The sequence below is a fragment of the Nicotiana tabacum genome, chromosome 4 (genome assembly GCF_000715075.1).
Source record: "Nicotiana tabacum cultivar K326 chromosome 4, ASM71507v2, whole genome shotgun sequence".
Classification (NCBI taxonomy): domain Eukaryota; kingdom Viridiplantae; phylum Streptophyta; class Magnoliopsida; order Solanales; family Solanaceae; genus Nicotiana; species Nicotiana tabacum.
The window spans coordinates 77,651,614-77,669,907 of record NC_134083.1 but is presented as its reverse complement, the minus strand read 5'-3'; positions in this window follow the sequence as shown (position 1 = coordinate 77,669,907).

Here is an 18,294-nt window from a genome sequence, read left to right as displayed (position 1 = left end):
CTTTGGATTATTTCTACAAGTGTTTTTGTTATGACCTTGTTCTCCGCACTGTCTACATGAAATCGACCTTTTTCGTTTCCTTTCAGATATTGGCTTGCACCTCCCCTTCCTTGGCCTTCCTATTGATTTAGTCACGTCTGGTGGCAAGACTTTTTCATCTAGAACTTCTGCAAGAGTTTTCCATGTGCTTTCATCAGGAACCGGATAAATTAGAATTTCATAGGTCTTCAATATGTACTTCCTAATGTAGTACACCAAGCAATACTCAATGTGATCAATGTATTTATATTTTAATACTACCCAAGCATGTGCACATGGAAGCTCATCCAACTGAAACCTTCTACAGCTGCAAGTTCGATCTTTTAGGAACATCATTCTCTGCTTACCCTTGTCAAGTACTGAATATAAGTAATTCGTCGAAGGGGTCACCTACAAAATTTATCAACTATCATTAGTGGTGACAAAGCAGATGCCCTAAAAACACATATAGTAGAGAGCCTACAAGATTCATAATAGCTTAATATCATGTCAAACCAACCAATATTTCAGCAGTGGGGTAGGCATAGATGCTACATTAAATTGAAAGCCTTATATACATGCTGGTAGTCGCCTAAAAGTTGAATAATTTGCTTACATAATGACTAATTTCTTGCATGTCCCAGAAAAAACAACAGAGAATAAAGGTAGACCAACCAGCTTTGAAAAGAAACAGAAAACCTGAAGCCTCGGGTAATAGATATAAGACCCTCAATTACTTGAACACTATAATATTTCTTTTGTGCAAACAATGAATATTAGAAAACGCTAGCTTTAATCAATTTAGTCGTCCTGTGCCGTGCAGGTGGACACTAGTTTGACAGAATCACATAAAGGGTTCAAGATATAACAGATCCGTAAATTCGGCATGATTACATATTATATACACAAGTATCTACATATTCTAGTCATACCTTCATCCGATGTGACAATTCGAGATTGTCCATCAGCATTGTATCACATTTTTCCCCAAGATCAGTAAATGACTCTATTGTATTCTTTTGGTTTGTAACGTTTCATCGTCCGATCAATTGCCTTATGTACTCCAGCAAAGGCAGTACTGGGGGTTCCCTAGCAGCCTTGAGCGTTGCATTAATCGACTCCGCAATGTTTGAAGTCATTGTCAATGTTCTGTTGACAGTGGAATGTGCTCTGGACCATCTTTCATACCCAACGTTGATTAAGTAATCTTTGAACCTCTTATCAATTCTCTCTACCTCTGCCATGTGGTAATCAAACTTCTCAACTGTGTATGCTTTGGCCATAGCAAAGAATATGTCTTTGAGCTGCAAATGGTTCTTCTTGTAAATTTTTTTTACATTATTCCATAGATGCCATATACAGACACAGTGAGGTACATGTGGATACAATGTTGCCTCTGCATTTTCAATGCCTTCATACTTGTCCGAGACTATGCACATTCCCTCACTTTCCCCAAATGCATCCTTGAACCTCGCAAAAAACTACTCCCAGAAAGCATTATTCTCTGAATCTACTATGGCATATGCGAGTGGTAGGATACTAACTAATAAATAAAATCATATAAATATATTTGAGTATATACATGAATTATATAAATATATATTTACATTATTATTCTTATTTTACCTGCTGGATCTTGTGTGGATGTTATCAATAATGTTCCTTTGTATGTCGATTTAAGAAAGGTTTCATCTACAACAACAACCGATTTGCAATACTGCCATCCTTTTATAGATGGATATAGTGTAACGAAAGCATACATGAACAAGTCTTCCTCTATTTTTTTCAAACTTACCACCGACATAGGATTTGTAAGATCCAGTATATAAAAGTAGCTTGGTAGCTTTTCATATGATTATCTCGGGTTCCCTCTCAGTAGTTGAACTGCATATTCCTTCGATCTCCATGCTTGCATATATGTGATTTGAAGACCATACTGCTTGTTCATATCTCCAATTATGTCATTAGGAGTGTATATTATTTTTGGGTCTTTATACTTGTCTATCAGAAGACTGTCGATGAGTTTTGCAGTAGCTTGACATTGTACGTAAGATCTGTCTTTCAGCGGGCATGAGTACAGTTTGCTAAAATTTATGACCTTGAAAAGTTTTGCTTTTTTCGGGCTCGAAGTCTTAAAACACCAATCGCAGTTGTTGTTGATGCACACTAGGCAGTACCTACGACAAAGATATAAATTTTTCCATCAATAAACAGAGCGACATAAAATACAATGATATAGTGATACATACTGCCATCAACAATACTAGATAAAAAAATACAACGGCCACAACTTAGAAATGTACAGCCACAGACTTACAAGCAGCAACTTACTTTCTGCATAATTATGCTTCTAACATCAACTACGATATACATTGAGATACATAATTATACAATAAATATTTTGATACCTGCTTTTACTTGATCTATGCACATTAAACTAGAATTTTTCCTTTACTGCCAAGTGCTTCATGACTTTGACTATCATAGCCTTGTCTTTATAAATTTGACCCTCTTCTACATCTATGTGTTGAGAGTCAGTTATTATTGTATTTTCATCAGATTTTGTATCCTGCCAGTCTTCTCCATCCCCAAACTCAATCATATTAATTGTATCGCCATTGTATCTCTCCTGTATAACTGAGCTTTATGCATACTTTGATGAAATCACAACAGATTTTGAATTGTAGCAGATCATATCCATATCATTTTCACTCGATGTTATACAAAGGGGATACATTGTAAATTTCGAACTTTTTTCAGCTCAAGATATACACATACACCCATATTATTGTGTATCATTATTGATAGAGAACCATTTTGGACAGTGTATTTGATTTCAATAACATTCAATGAAATATCTATCATAAGTTGTTTCGAAATCATGTCTACAAAATCTTCAAAACTTATATTTGGAGTAACTATTAAAGCATCGGCATTGTAATCTACAAAACTATTGTCAACATTTTATAGGCCATCATACTGAATAAAAATTAGTAAATTTACCATTGAAGTAGCTGAAATTAGGTCAAAACTCACTAATTCCTTGATTGATTTTGATTGTAGTTCGTAGTTCCTTCATAAAAGTTGTATCTTCAGAGAAATCGCGAAAGAAAATTGTTGCTTCTACAGTGAAATTGATCGATTTTGAGTGAAATTTGGAGCTCCTTTTGAGAATTCTTTGGGTGAGAAGGGCGTGATTTACAGAATGTAGGTCTCTGTAAAATTGATACACTTGAAAAACAGGGAAGGAAGGAATATCTTTAGCGTGATTCTCGGATGGAAGAATCCTTGTGTGTATCTCTAATTTTCGGCTACTTTTGGTAAGTGTCTAATTTTGGGTTAGAGGTTGGTAAGTTTGAGTTTAAATTGGCTGTTTATGTACTTTTTCCATATATTTTTGGGACTTTTCCGTATATATACAAGATTTTAAATTTAATTACTTGGTTTTGTCTAAGTTTTTATATTTATAGGAAGTAACTAAAGTCTTTACAAAATATATACAAATCCGGTTAAAATCTACAATTTATCTACAACTAAAATACATATTTTTTGTACACAATTCGGTCAAAAATTATAATTTACATATAATTTATATACAACTTATATACAATTATGTAAGTTTTAGATATTTTGTATATTATTTCTACACTCGACATACAAAATATATACAGTTTGTTTATGTCTTCTTTTTCGAGTTTCCATCTGAAATTTCAACCAAAACTACCTTGAATCTTCACCAAATTATCTCAAAATTGAGATATAAACTCCAAAGGATATTCTCAATCATTTGAAACAACACCCAATCCAAATAAAAAATAATTTTGCAAATTTCGATTTTCGAATTCAAAGTTTCTAAACTTTCTAATGGATTAATATAGTTTGCAATTCAATCTACTCACTTCTATGTAATACTATTTTGTTTATTGATTTCAAATCTAAAAGAATCAACAATCTTCCCTCGTTCAAAAGTGATAATTCGTTCATTATTTAATATAGGAAAAAAAAAATATAATAGAATTGCTTGATGCCAAATCTCTTTATTCTCGTATGACTGAAGTTGAGGAGAAAGAGGCCAAACATTCTTCTGTTAATTTATAATTTTAATTTTAGGGTGGAAGAGGGAGAGAAAGTATGGAAGATTAGAGTCTAAACATTATTTTGTATAAAATTGATAATTTGTATATGAATTTGTAATTAAGTTAAAAGATCAATAGTGAGAGTAAATAAGTTTCAAAATTAGTATGCATAAATAAAAATCTCTATATTTTTTCATTGATTGGAAAGTAATTTTCTACTTTTTCAATTCTCTTTTGTCTCTTCATGCTTATTTTCTCTCTATTTCACGTACTCAAAGTTGGGATTTTCTACATACTTTTCGAATACGTACTTATAAATACAAAGAGACGAATTCATTTCAACATGTTGTAGTTGTCAATCATTTGGTGGCAGCATATATCAATAGCTTTGAAGCAGATTTTTAAAAGATTTACATACAAATAAACATACTTACTCGTATTATTTTGAAGAATGATTTCTTCTTGGACTCTGTATTTTCTTTAAATTTTAAATTCACCATATCCAGGTAGGAGTCCGTCTCATAAATATATAGACAGTATACATACTTATATATATACTAGTCCAACCATACAAAAATTACTAAATTCTGATGTCAAATGCACCTTCAAATCTTAAAATTTCATTTTTGGAAAGTTTTACAAAAATTTCAATTTCTTCCATCTAAATCCGAAATAAATGATGAATATAGACATGTATTTATGAAATATAATCACTTTTGGTTATAGAATACTTACCCAATTCAAAGTCGTGAAAAATTCCTTTCGAATCGCCAAAATCCGAGACTCAAAACTCAAAAATGAGTAAAAATGGCCAAAATCCGATTTTATACATTATGCCCAGCATTTTCGCACCTACGGACTATATTTTCGCACCTGCGGCCTCGCATTTGCGAGACAAAGCTCGCATTTGCGGAACATGGCAGCTTTGTCCAGTGGCCGCATCTATGCCCAGAAATGTCACACATGCGGACTATATTTTCGCACCTGCGGCCTCGCATTTGCGAGACAAGGCTCGCATTTGCGGAACAGGGCAGCTTGTCCAGTGGCCGCATCTACCCCCAGAAATGCCGCACCTGCGACATCGCAGAAGCGGCTCGCCCATCGCAGAAGCGGTTGCGCACCTGCGCTCATTTATCTACAGAAGTGGAGCTCGGCAGGGCTGTCCAATGTCACAGAAGCGACTACGCACCTGCGTACAGAATGTCACAGGTGCGACGCACCAGATTCATCAATGGGCAGCAGGTTCCAATTGCTCTGTGGCTCGTCCGAAACTCATCCGAGCCACTTGGGATCTCGTCCGAATATTCCAACAAGTCCAGAAATATAATACGAACTTACTCGGGGTTTCAAATCACATCAAACAACATCGAAATTACAATTCACACCCCGATTCGAACTTTTGAGTTTCAAACTTTTTAATTTGCAAAACTCGTACCAAAACATATTAAACGAACCTGGAATGACTTTAAATTTGGTACACCAGTCATAAATGACATAACGAAGCTATTCCAATTCCCGGAATCTCAATCCAAGTCCGATATCAAAAAGTCAAATCCGTGTCAAACTTTGAAAATCTTTAGCCTTTAAATTTCAAGTTTCCGTTAAATGGCGATAATTTGAGCTAGGGATCTCCGAATTCAATTTCGGGCATACGCCCCAAGTCCCAAATCACGATACAGACCTATCGGGACTGTCAAAATACTGATCCGGGTCTGTTTGCTCAAAAGGTTGACCGAAGTCAACTCAGTTGAGTTTCGAAACTCTATTTCACATTTTAATCCATTTTTCACATAAAAACTTTTCAAAAAAATTATACAGACTGCGCACGTAAGTCGAGGAATGATGAATAGTATTTTTCGTGGTCTTAGACACAGTAATGAATGTTTAAATTAAAGATGACATTTTGGGTCATCACAGCCAAACAAGCTATAAGTATTTATATTACATCAGAATTTGTTTGATGGTTATTTCATCAAAATATTATAAAACTTAATTATTGAATATAAATATTTATCTAATTTTTTATCCTCTAGTGCGCATCTACATTCCCAAATAAATATTTTTTGAAATTCTAATCTATTAAATAATGAATTTTTCGTAAAACTCTAGTCACTGAATTAGGTCGGTCTTGAGGAAGTTGTTCTCTAAAAACAATTCTAAATCTTTATCCAATCATATTATAAATAGTTATCATTTTTCTTAATATGTTAAAAGCTTGAAAAATAAGTAATAATTTAAAGTATTGAAAAGGAGATCTAATGCATTCCTAATGAAGCTTAAAAATTAATGGTAACTTTTTGATAATTGATTTATCATCAAGATTCTAAAACAAATTATGTAGAAAAATGAAGCTAAGCTAATTTTTATAATAAAAGAGATTAAAAGTTTAAAAACTTGCTCGACATAAAAAAAAAAATAAATGGTATATATTAGAGAATTACATATTTAAAGATTGATTTTTCTAATTTAGAGGAAGGTTCAGTAAACAATATGTATTATGACTATAGATTATAAGTATAATCAATTTTTCATTTCCACGAAGAATAATAAATAAATCTGATTTAATTTGTCAAGATTCTAGAATAAATATTTTATGTAGGAAATAAATTAAAGCTACTTTTTATAACATAAGAAATTAAACGTTTTAAAACATGTTCTGATTATTTTTCTCTGGTTTAATATTTGACATATTACGGAGTTTAAGAAAAAAATAAAAACTTTTAGAACTTTGTCGGAATACCTCAAAACCCATCTAGACTTGGCACGGATTATTAGTTACACCCCTAAACTATTTGTGGCCTTAATTAACGCCCTCCTGAACGCTGACGTGGCAAAGAGTGTGGATACACTATCTTTTAAGCATGTGGGAGTGAAGAAAAATCGAATAATCAGCTTTCAAGTGGGTTATTTTTTAACTGTTAATTATCACATAGTCATAAGAATGAATTATTTGTCACAATAATGTATTTTTTCTTGCTTCATTTTAATATACAATGTGTACTTTACCCTAACTTTTATTCTTTTTAATTTTTTCTACATATATAATGTCTATTTATTTCAACTGTGTATTTTTTCTTTTTCGGGCAAAATTTACAAAATTTTTGGCTGGAACTCCATCATTTTAGCCAAATAAACTTCTAGCTAAAATAATAGAGTACCAATTGTGCATTTCTTATTGTTTTTCTTTAGATATAATGGTTATTTATTTGAATTGTATATTTTTATTTTTTAGTCAAATTAATAAAAAAAATTGGCTACAATTCCATTATTTTTTGCCACATAAAGAAGGTATAGTCAAAATAATAAACTTGTAATTGTGTATTTTTTTTTATTTCTTCTTTATATGTAATGACTATTTTATTTCAATTGTATTTTTATTCTGGCAAAATTTGTGAAAAATATACTTCGAGATCCTTAATTTTTAGCTAAATAATTTTTTAGCCAAAATAATAAAGTTTTAATTATGTATTTTTATATCTTTTTTAGAATTCATAACTATTTATTTTAACTGTGTATTTTTTTTATGTCAAATCTAAAAAAACTAAAACTCATCATTTTTATAACAACAACAACAACAACAACAACAACAACAACAACAACAACAACAACAAACCCAGTGGATTCTCACGAATGGGATAACTCATCCTTTTTAGCTAAATAAAAAAAATAGCTTAAATAAAAAAGTTCTAGCCTAGTTTTATTATAAATTTTATTAGATTAAAATAATTTAAAAAAAGTAATACACTTAAAAAAGTAAAAAACATATTTAATTATTCAAAAATGACATGGACAGGAAAAATTTACGTGGCAGGAGAGTGCATTCCACTAGAGTCGTCAATATGGGACTTGGTCCGCTGGACCGGCCTAACCCAACCCAACCCATGATTTAATAGGGTTGGACTAAGATTTATGGAGCCCATTTAAAAATGAGGCTTTTAATCCCGATCCAAGTAAGCCCGTGTCCCATGAGGCAGGGCTGAGGCTGACCCGTGGGCTTAATAAATATATTTAATTAAAAATATTAAAAAAAATATAGAGAACTAAAAATAACAAGAAGAATAGTCAAATCTCAAACTAGTAATATTTTTATGTAAATTTAAATATTTTTTGTTCTTAAAATTTTAGTTATTTATTAATGTTTAACTAATTAATATTGCACATAATTATAGGTTTAGATGAAAATAAAGATGTTAAAATATTTTTATTTCACAAGAGGATTAAAATGTACTTGATGAAAATAATTTGTTGGTATTGGATATTGCCATGAACACCTTAAAATATTTTTGAGTAGTTTGTTTTGTGTATTGACTTTTAATAAATGAAATATTCTCATTTTTTTGTGTTTTATAGTAATCTACTAGAGCAATATCAAAAGTTATTAAGTTTTTTTGTAACGACCCGACTTGTCGTTTTAAGAATTAACGCCCCGTTCAGCGACTTAAGGTCCCGAGCAGTTATGTAATGTGCATTATGATTTACGAGTATGATCGAGTTTGGTTTTTGGAAGGTTCGGAATTAAATTGGAAGAACAATCCTAATTTTTGAAGCTTAAATGAAAAGAGTTGATCGGAGTTTGACTTTTGAGCAAACGACTCCGGAATAGAATTTTGATAATGTCAATAGTTTTGTATGGTGATTTCAGACTTAGTCGTATGTCCGGATTTGGATTTGGAAGTCCGTAGGACAATTTGATGCATTTTGGCGAAAGTTGGAAAATGGAAAATTTTTGAAAAGTTTGACCGGGAGTTGACTTTATTGATATCGGGGTCGAAATACGATTCCGAAAATTGAAACAACTACATTATGTTATTTAGGACCCGTGTGTAAAATTTGGGGTCATTCCGGATTGATTTGATGGTTTTCGGCATCGAATGTAGAATTTAAAATTCGTTATTTTTTAGTAAGCTTGAATTGGGGTGCGATTCGTGTTTCAGTATTGTTTAATATAATTTGAGGCATCGACTAATTTTGTGTCATGTTATGGGACTTATTAATATACTTGGTTGGGGTCCCATGGGGCTCGGATGAGTTTTGGAAGAGTTTGGTGTTTTGAGCATAATCATGTAATGATCCAAAGGTCCATTTTTAGTTCTAGAGATCGAAAATCTATTTCGAGACTTCAGGGAGTTTGCTAATGAACTATAGAAATGATATGGAATATTTGGTCTAATTTCATCAAGTCGTGATTGGGTTTTTAGCGCGAAATATGAGTTAATTGTTTAACAAATAAAATTGGTATCGCATTGAGCAAATAAGCTCCGAATTGAGTTTTGATTGAACGAATAGGTTCGTATTATTATTTGTGACTCATAGGAACAAGAATCGTCGAATTCCGAATTCGCATAATGGAGTTAGAGCCTTTTGAGTGAAACATAAATTGCTGGTGTAAACAATTCTGGTGTGCACCTTTAGCGACCAGATTTGGCACTTTTAGCGACGGAAATTGGACTTTTAGCGACCAGAATAGTATTTTTATTGGGCAGGAACTTAAGGACCAAAAATAGTCATTTCCTTCATTTCGTTTTTGGATTTTTAGAGCACGATTCTTGGGTGATTTTGAGGATTTCTTCAAGACTTCAACTTGGGTAAGTGTCCTATGGAAGAAATTGAGATTTTTGAAAAATCTTTCAAAAACGGAAAATTTTAATTTGGAGGCCGAGTTGTTATCGGAATTTGATAAAATTGGTATAGTTGAACTCGTATCGAAATGGGTATTCGGATTTCGTGAAAATTCTGCCGGGTTCCGAGATGCGGCCCCGCGTTGACTTTTTAATGTAAAATTTTAAGTTGACGTTTTATTGTCCGGAATTATTTTTGATGAATTTTAATGAAGTTATACAATTAATTTGATTAGATTTGAGCTGTCCGGAGGTCAATTCAAGGAAGAAGGCGAATTTGGATTATTGGCCTAACTTAAAAAAGGTAAGTATCTTGCCTAACCTTGAGTAGGGGAATTACCCCTTAGGCATTGAGTTTTATGTGAAAGTTGTGTGATTGAAAGTCATGTACGCGAGGTGATGAGTACGTACTCAGGCTTATATGTACAAATTTTATTGGTTTAAAGTCTTAGGTATTTTTATGAATTAAATTGGATAATTGTTGGCATTTAGTAAATCATTGAACTTATCATGCCCCATTCCTTGTTTGTCGAGTTTGTATTTTATATAATAATTTGGTGTGATTGTCACTTGAATTTTTATGTGAATTCCATGTGTTTGTTGATTTGATATTTTCTTGGAATTTAATTCCTTATGGATTTTCCATCTCCAAATAATTAATTAAATAAGTTTAAATTGGGGTGTTAATATAATTATCTAAAATTTGAATTTAAGAAGGCGTTGTTCCTTGATGAATTACTTTCCAGTTCATGTTGTTGAAATTGGTATTGAGTTATAAAGGTCGTAAATCATATTGAGACAAAGTGTTAAACTGTGAAATATTATTCTGTTGAATTGTTCACTCCCAGATATTTTTATTAAGATTTTATGCACATTATGGCCGAGCCATGGATCCCTTATTGTGAAAATTAATGTATTGTTGATTTTCTGTGGCAAGTTATAATATTTGAGCACTTGATGTGCAATATGTGATATGTTGTAATATTTGAGCACTTGAGGTGCAATTTATGAGATATTGTGATATTGGCACGTGATATTGTTGGGAGATTTGTTCGGATATTTGCACGAGGTTTCTGCCGTGCTATTGTTAATTACTATTGATACATGCACATGCGGCGTGACAAGGGGACAATATATATGTGGGTTTGCGCATGTGGCGAGATAAGGTGGGAATATTATCATGCGCGTGCGACGAGATAAGACATGCATTTATTTTATTATTGCGCACGTGACGAGACAATGTGGGCTATATCGGAAATTGATTTGTGATGACTTGTGATGGCCTGGGGGTATTGTTATTGAAATTTATTTATGATTTGGGAGTACGAGGCGGTACCTCGGGACTGCCCTTTTGTTGATATTTCTCTATGGCTGCACTTGCCTTTGGTTATTTTATTTTCCCGTAATATGTAAATTTATGTGTTATCTGTGATGTATTATTTGACTTAATATTAAGTGTTTTGTATTTCTTGTAGTATTATGCTGGCTTTATGTCACGGCCCAAAATCCCACCACAGGCATCGTGATGGCACCTAGTCTCTAAGACTAGGTAAGCTGATTTCAATTACCTTTTGAAGCCATTTCTTTTTTTGAATTAAATAAATAATCAAAACTGACAGCGGAACAAATATGAATATACAACCTCCCAAGACTAGTAGTACTGAGTCACGAACTCTAACTGAATACATAGAATGATCACGAGGACCGAATATACAATATTATTTGATTACAAGTTAACAGTATAATGAAATGAAAAAACTCCAAGGGACTGCGACGACCAAGCAGCTTTACCTTAAATCCTTACGATCCCACTTTAACTCTGCTCAAGTCTGTTATCTTCAATACCTGGCTCTGCACAAAATGTGCAAAAGTGTAGAGTGAGCACACCACAGTCGGTACCCAATAAGTATCAAGACTAACCTCAATGGAGTAGAGACGAGGTACAGTCAAGACACTCACTAGTCTAATAACCTGTGCAATATAATATACAAAATAATAGGAAACAAATAATAATAAAGGCAGGATAAAACAATCAGTGATATGCACAACAGACAACAAGAATACCATTAATATCACTCAACAATTAATAAACACAACTACACCCAATTAAATCAAGTCCTTCAAATAAATGTCTTTCACATAGTTCTTCCAGATAACTCTTTTTCAAATATAATTTTCTCAAATGATTTTTTTTCAAATATAATTCTTTCAATAAATTTTTTCAAATACAATTTCCTTTATATAATACTTTCTAAGTAAAAATCCTTCCAAATAAATATTTTTAATATAATTCTTTCAATTAAAAAGTCACCACGTGACACCTCATTTCATAATTATCAAAATACGGGTCTCAACCCATTTTATATTTTTCGTAAACATGGGTCTCAGCCCATTTTCATATTTTCATGGCACCTCGTGCCCATAATTAAATTATCATATTTTTCTGGCACCTCGTGCCCTCATTTCATATCACAACTGTACGGACAATTCACGTGCCAAATATTATTATCATTTCATCACAGCACCTCGTACCCACATTTTATATCACAACTGCACGGACAATTCACGTGCCAATATCCCCATTTCATATCACAATTCACGGCACCTCGTGCCCACATTTTATTTTATAAACCGCCTGGCAATAGCTACGGGCTCCCAATTTCAACATAAATCAGATTATTATCAATTTACTAACAACAAGATAAGTTGCACGAGGTATAAAAATAAACACAAGAAAATCACAACATCACATGAAAATTGTCAACATCACAACCCCACATCATCACATATCGTCCCTCATAATAGCCACCCTTATCGCTCTTATTGCCACCCTTATCGCTCTTATAGCCATCCTTATCGCTCCGCCCAGACAATATCAATAGCCACCCTTATCGCTCCTATAGCCATCCTTATCGCTCCGCCCAGACAATATCAATAGCCAACAAACACAACAGTGAAATGCCACCTTTATAACCACATAATATCAACGGTGAAATGCAACTTTTATCTCCCTAAAATAACAACTCACACAACACAACAATTTACACGAAAAAATTATCACAATAACATAACAAAAATCAATTCATATCACAATTTTTCCAATGGCCACAACCAAATTTCAAAGCTACAACCAAGTCAATTAATTTCACAACAAATGACCAAAAGCTCCACACAATGTGTACAACACCCAAAAACAATCAATAGAGATAGAAATTACTCAACATAAAGCAAAGACATTATTTAAATTCAATTTTTCAATAATTATATAAACACCTCTTCTTTAGCTCATTTAATTAATTATTTGCAGAAGGAAAATCCATAATGAAATTAAATTACAATAATTATCAAACCAGCAAATTCACGAAATTTCATAAATAATCAAACAACAATCACATCACATTGTCATATAACAACAGAGTCGACAACAAAGATTTAGGCATGACAAGTAGATGATTAAATATATGCCAACAATTATTCAATTTATTACACAATATGCTCAAGACTTTAACTCAATAAAATTTGCACATATAAACCAAGTACGTACTCGTCACCTCGCGTACATGGTTTTCAATTACACAAATGGCACATAAGATTCAATGTCTAAGGAAAAATTCCCCCACTCGAGGTTAAGCAAGACACTTACCTCTATGAAATTATGCTGATATTCCAAAATCGCCTTCTTGCTTGAATTGACCTCCTGACAGCTCAAATCTATCTAAATTAATTGTATAACTTCATTAAAATTCATCGCAAACAATTCCGGATAATAATACGCCGACTTAAAAATTTATTCCAAAAATTCAACAAAAGTCAACGCGGGACTCGCCTCTCAGAACCCGACATAATTTTTATGAAATCCGAACACCCATTCCGATACGAGTTCAACCATACCAATTTTATCGAATTCCAATAACAACTCGACTTCCAAATCTTAAATTTTTGTTTTTGAAAGATTTTACAAAAATCCTGGTTTTTCCTCCATTAAATCCGAATTAAATGATGGATTCAAAGACATAATCATGGAAATTAATCAAAACTTGATAAGAATCACTTACCCCAAACACCCACGCAAGAATCTCTCCAAAAATTGCCTTCTACCGAGCTCCAAATTAGATTTTGAGTTATGAACTCAAACCCCTATTTTTGGGACTTTTAATTCTGCCCAGATAGGCCTTCTTCGCGTTCGCGACCTCTGTTTCACGTTCGCGAAGGCCAAAACCCGACTGCCTCAAATCCTTCATCGCGTTCGCGACCTCCTCGTCGCGTTCGTGAAGGCCAACTGTTTCTGCCCCATCATTTCCTCTTCGCGTTCGCGAACTCCTTGTCGCGTTCGCGACGACCAGCTGACCAACTCCTTCACGTTCGCGTTCCATGCTTCACGTTCGCGAAGGCTAAACGACCCCAGGCCCCAATCTTCCTTTCTTCTTCGCGTTCGCATTGCCTGGGCCGCGTTCGCAAAGGCTTGCCCTGCTTCTTCTTCACGTTCGCGTCCACAGCTTCGCGTTCGCGAAGGCCAAACCATCAGTCCCTCAAATTCCTCTTCGCGAATGCAGGACTCCCTTCGCATTCGCGAAGAAGGAAACCAGACTTCAGCAACAGCAGTCCAAACAGCTTCAATTTAGTCTGAAACACACCCGAGCCCCTCGAGACCTCAACCAAAACTACCATCAAGTCCCAAAATATCATACGAACTTAGTCGAATTCTCAAATCACCTCAAACAACAACAAAACGACGAATCGCATCCCAAATCAAAATCTATGAACTTTGAACTTTCAATTTCTATAACTTGTGCCGAAATACATCAAATCAATCCGGAATGACTTCAAATTTTGCACACAAGTCATAATTGACATTATGGACCTACTCTAACTTCCGGAATCAGATTTTCACCCCGATATCAAAAAGTCCACTTCCGGTCCAATTCTCCAAAAATTTGACTTTCGCCATTTCAAGCCTAAATTGGCTACAGACCTCAGATTCACAGTCCCAACACGCTCCTAAGTCCAAAATCACTCAACGGAGCTAACGGAACCAACAGAATTCCATTCCGGAGTCGTCTTCACACAGTTCCGAGTACAGTCGAAATTCTAAGACTTAAGCTTCCGTCTTAGGGACTAAGTGTCCCAAATCTCTCCAAATCATCCGTAAATCAAACTCGATCACACACGCGGGTCATAATACATATTTTGAGGCTTCTGAGACCTTAAGTCACTGAACGGGGCGTTAATTCTTAAAACGACAAGTCGGGTCATTACACTTTGTCTTTTTCGTACGAGACTCTGAGGATTTGTATTTCTGGTTTGTACTTGTTCTTAATGATTGAGTTATTTTAAATTAAAAAAATTACTATTATGTTTTAATTTAATAAGTTTTATATCCAAATCAGTAGCTTATCTGATGCTTTATTTTAATTGAAATGTCATTTTCTTTACTCGAACTATTTCAAAAATAAACTCATTTCTTTGTTGAATTCTTACTTGGTTTAAAATTTGTAACCTTAATTTATTGAAAATAAATTGATTGTGCATATTTTATGTATTGATATATTTGGCACGAGAGTTGTCTGTGCGGTTGTGATAGTGATATGGGAACGAGGTGCCGTGAGAATATTAAAGGGGGCTGAAACCCGTATTTTATGATTTTTATATAAGGATTATTTATTTGAAGAAATATATTCAGAGGGTATTTATTCGAAAGAATTATATGCGAAAGATTTATATTTGAAGGACTTGTTTAATTGGTTGTACTTGTGTTTCTTATTCGTCTGAGTAATAATTATGGTATTCTTGCTGCCTTGTTGTTTATATCACTAGTTGGTTATTATTGCTATCACTGCTATTTATTTCCTATTATTTTTGTATATTATATTGCACAGGTTATTTGACTAGTGAGTGTCTTGACTGTACTTCGTCACTACTCCACCGAGGTTAGTCTTGATACTTACTGGGAACCGACTGTGGTGTACTCATACTACACTTCTGTACATTTTTGTACAGAGCTAGGTAAATTGGAGTCAGTTGATCGCTAGCTAGCTGTACGGATCTTGTTGTGGAGACTCAAGGTAAACATGTTGCTGAGTTCGCAGGCTTCGGAGTCACCTTCTGATATTGTTCTCCCATTGTTTTATCTCTACTTCAAAACAGTTGTATTTATAGGCTTTCTGGTAACTCAATATTATCAGTCTTGATAGGTTGTTATAATTATTTCCGATGTTGGTTTCGACACTTGTATTAAATTATATGTTTTAAAAAAATAGCTCAAAATGTAATTGTAATCGGCTTACCTAGTCTTAGAGATTAGGTGCCATCACGACATCCTACAGAGGGAGATTTGGGTCTTGACATTTTTCAAAAGCTTTCTATCCAATATGAAACTTAAATTTTAAAATATATGAAAAATAATTTTAAAAATGGTGGTCCGGCCCGTGGGGGCCCATGACCCACGTAGGGCTTGGCTGGGTTGACTATTTTAAGGAACCATCGAAATAGTAGGTCAGCCTAGCCTAGTCCGTCAAATGCCAAAGCCCGCGTAGGCTGGGTTGGGCCAGCCCATATTGACAGTTCTACTCGTCACTTTCCTAGGATGAGATTGTCCAAGGGGATAACAATTATCGAATAACCAAGTTCAGGGGAGTAATTAATACTACGAATAGTTCAAGGTTGTAATTAATAATCAATGCCAAGTTAGGGGGGTCTTAAAGTATTTTGCCTTAAAATTTATCATCGAAAACAAGTGAGAAGAGTTTGTGTGGCTATAAATCATGTCATTCACGATAAAATATGAAGTTTAAAGTTGATTATTTCTAAATAAGGAAGTATGATATTATTTTTTTGACAAAAACATGACAGTATAACACATAAATTGGAACAGAGGGAGCACATAGTATATATATATATATATATATATATATATATATATATATATATATATATATATATATATATATATATCAAATAATGGTTTCCAATTTTGGCAGGGTTTAATTAGATCAAGCTGAGGTTATATACCAAATTTTTGTTTTCAATTTTGACAGGTCGTAAGATCAATCTATATTTTTTAAATTACATCCTGGTTGGGTAAGTGGAGGGGGGAAAACGAAAGGGGATACTACAGTAATAATGGGGTTTAAACCCTCAACATCTTAAGTGTTAAATGCAGGAATTTTACCTAGTAAGTCAACCCCGATCAATTTATATTATGTATTCTTTTGGGGTAAAAAACGAAGCTAAATCAAAAGTATATATTTTGGCGGAACTCGTCGCTTTACCGAAAAGTTAAATTTCGCTTTAAACGCAACGTAGGAAAAAGGGGGGAAAAAAACTAAATTGGTATCTAACTTTCTAAATAAACAACATTCAATAGTCTCGCTTCATTTAGTGACCGTCGATAAGATTTCAAAAATGCGAAAAAGAAGGAAATTAGGAAATCTTATTAAACCTTTTTTTTCTTGGGGGGGATTAATACTCGTCTGAGGCATGCACATTCATGACAAATTGTTCATAGTTGATCAGCAGAGCAAATTATTGTAACTCAGGCATATTGTTAACTGAGTTCGTTGTAAATTAAGGACCTATTTGTTCATAATTTATTTTTCTTTTCGAAACACATCTTCAAAATATTGTTTGGGTATAAATTGTACTAAATTTTTGAAATTTTTCTTGAAGACGAGTTTCAAGTTTGAAACAGTAGTTTCTACCACTTTTTCAAGTAAAAATTCATTTTTCCTCATAAAATTATAATATTTTTCAAAGTGAAATATATGTCCAAATATAATTTTAAATTTTTAATATTCTTTTTTAACTTAACTTCAAATACTATTTTTTTCTTTAAAAAAAGTATAATTGTATGTCCAAATTGCAATATTTTGTATCCATATGCTTAAAATTTAAATCCACCTAAGGTTCGCATTGTTTATTTCATATATAATCTGAGTAATTGTTATAGCTCTATTAGGCAAATTAAGTGCATATTTTTATGTAATATATGAATTCGGCCTTAGTTTTGAATAGTTTGAATCACTGTCTATTGCTCTATAGCAAGAAACAAAAGGAACAATGGAAGGAAAGAGAAGGGCAATGTAGCATCACGTAGGGGCATAGTCGTCTTTCTACATAGCGGGGACCAAGACCAGACCTCACTCGCCGTTGCGTTATCAGTTAACTTTATCATTTCTCTCTCTCTTTTCTGCTCAATTTCATTTCGGTACTGCTCCCAACTCTCAGTATAACAACTTCCTTCACTCCATTTTATCATTGCACTTTGCAACAATACAATTCCAAATTATTATTCCAAATTCCAGAATCATCTAAACTCCATTTATATACATGTTTTCTTAACAATCTCTCTATACTTTTCCATTCACTATCTCTCTTCTTCCACAGCATTTTCTCCATACCTCAGTGTCTTTAATTTCAGCATATACGACGATAGGTATAAACAAAGCTTTCATTTTCTCTCCTATGTTCTTCTTTTTATTTCTCACTTCAATCCTCAATCGCCTCAGTAAAACAAGTGTTTACTGTTGCAGATGAATAATATCTCTAACTCTTTCTCTCTGTGTGTAAGTGTGTGTATCGGTGTG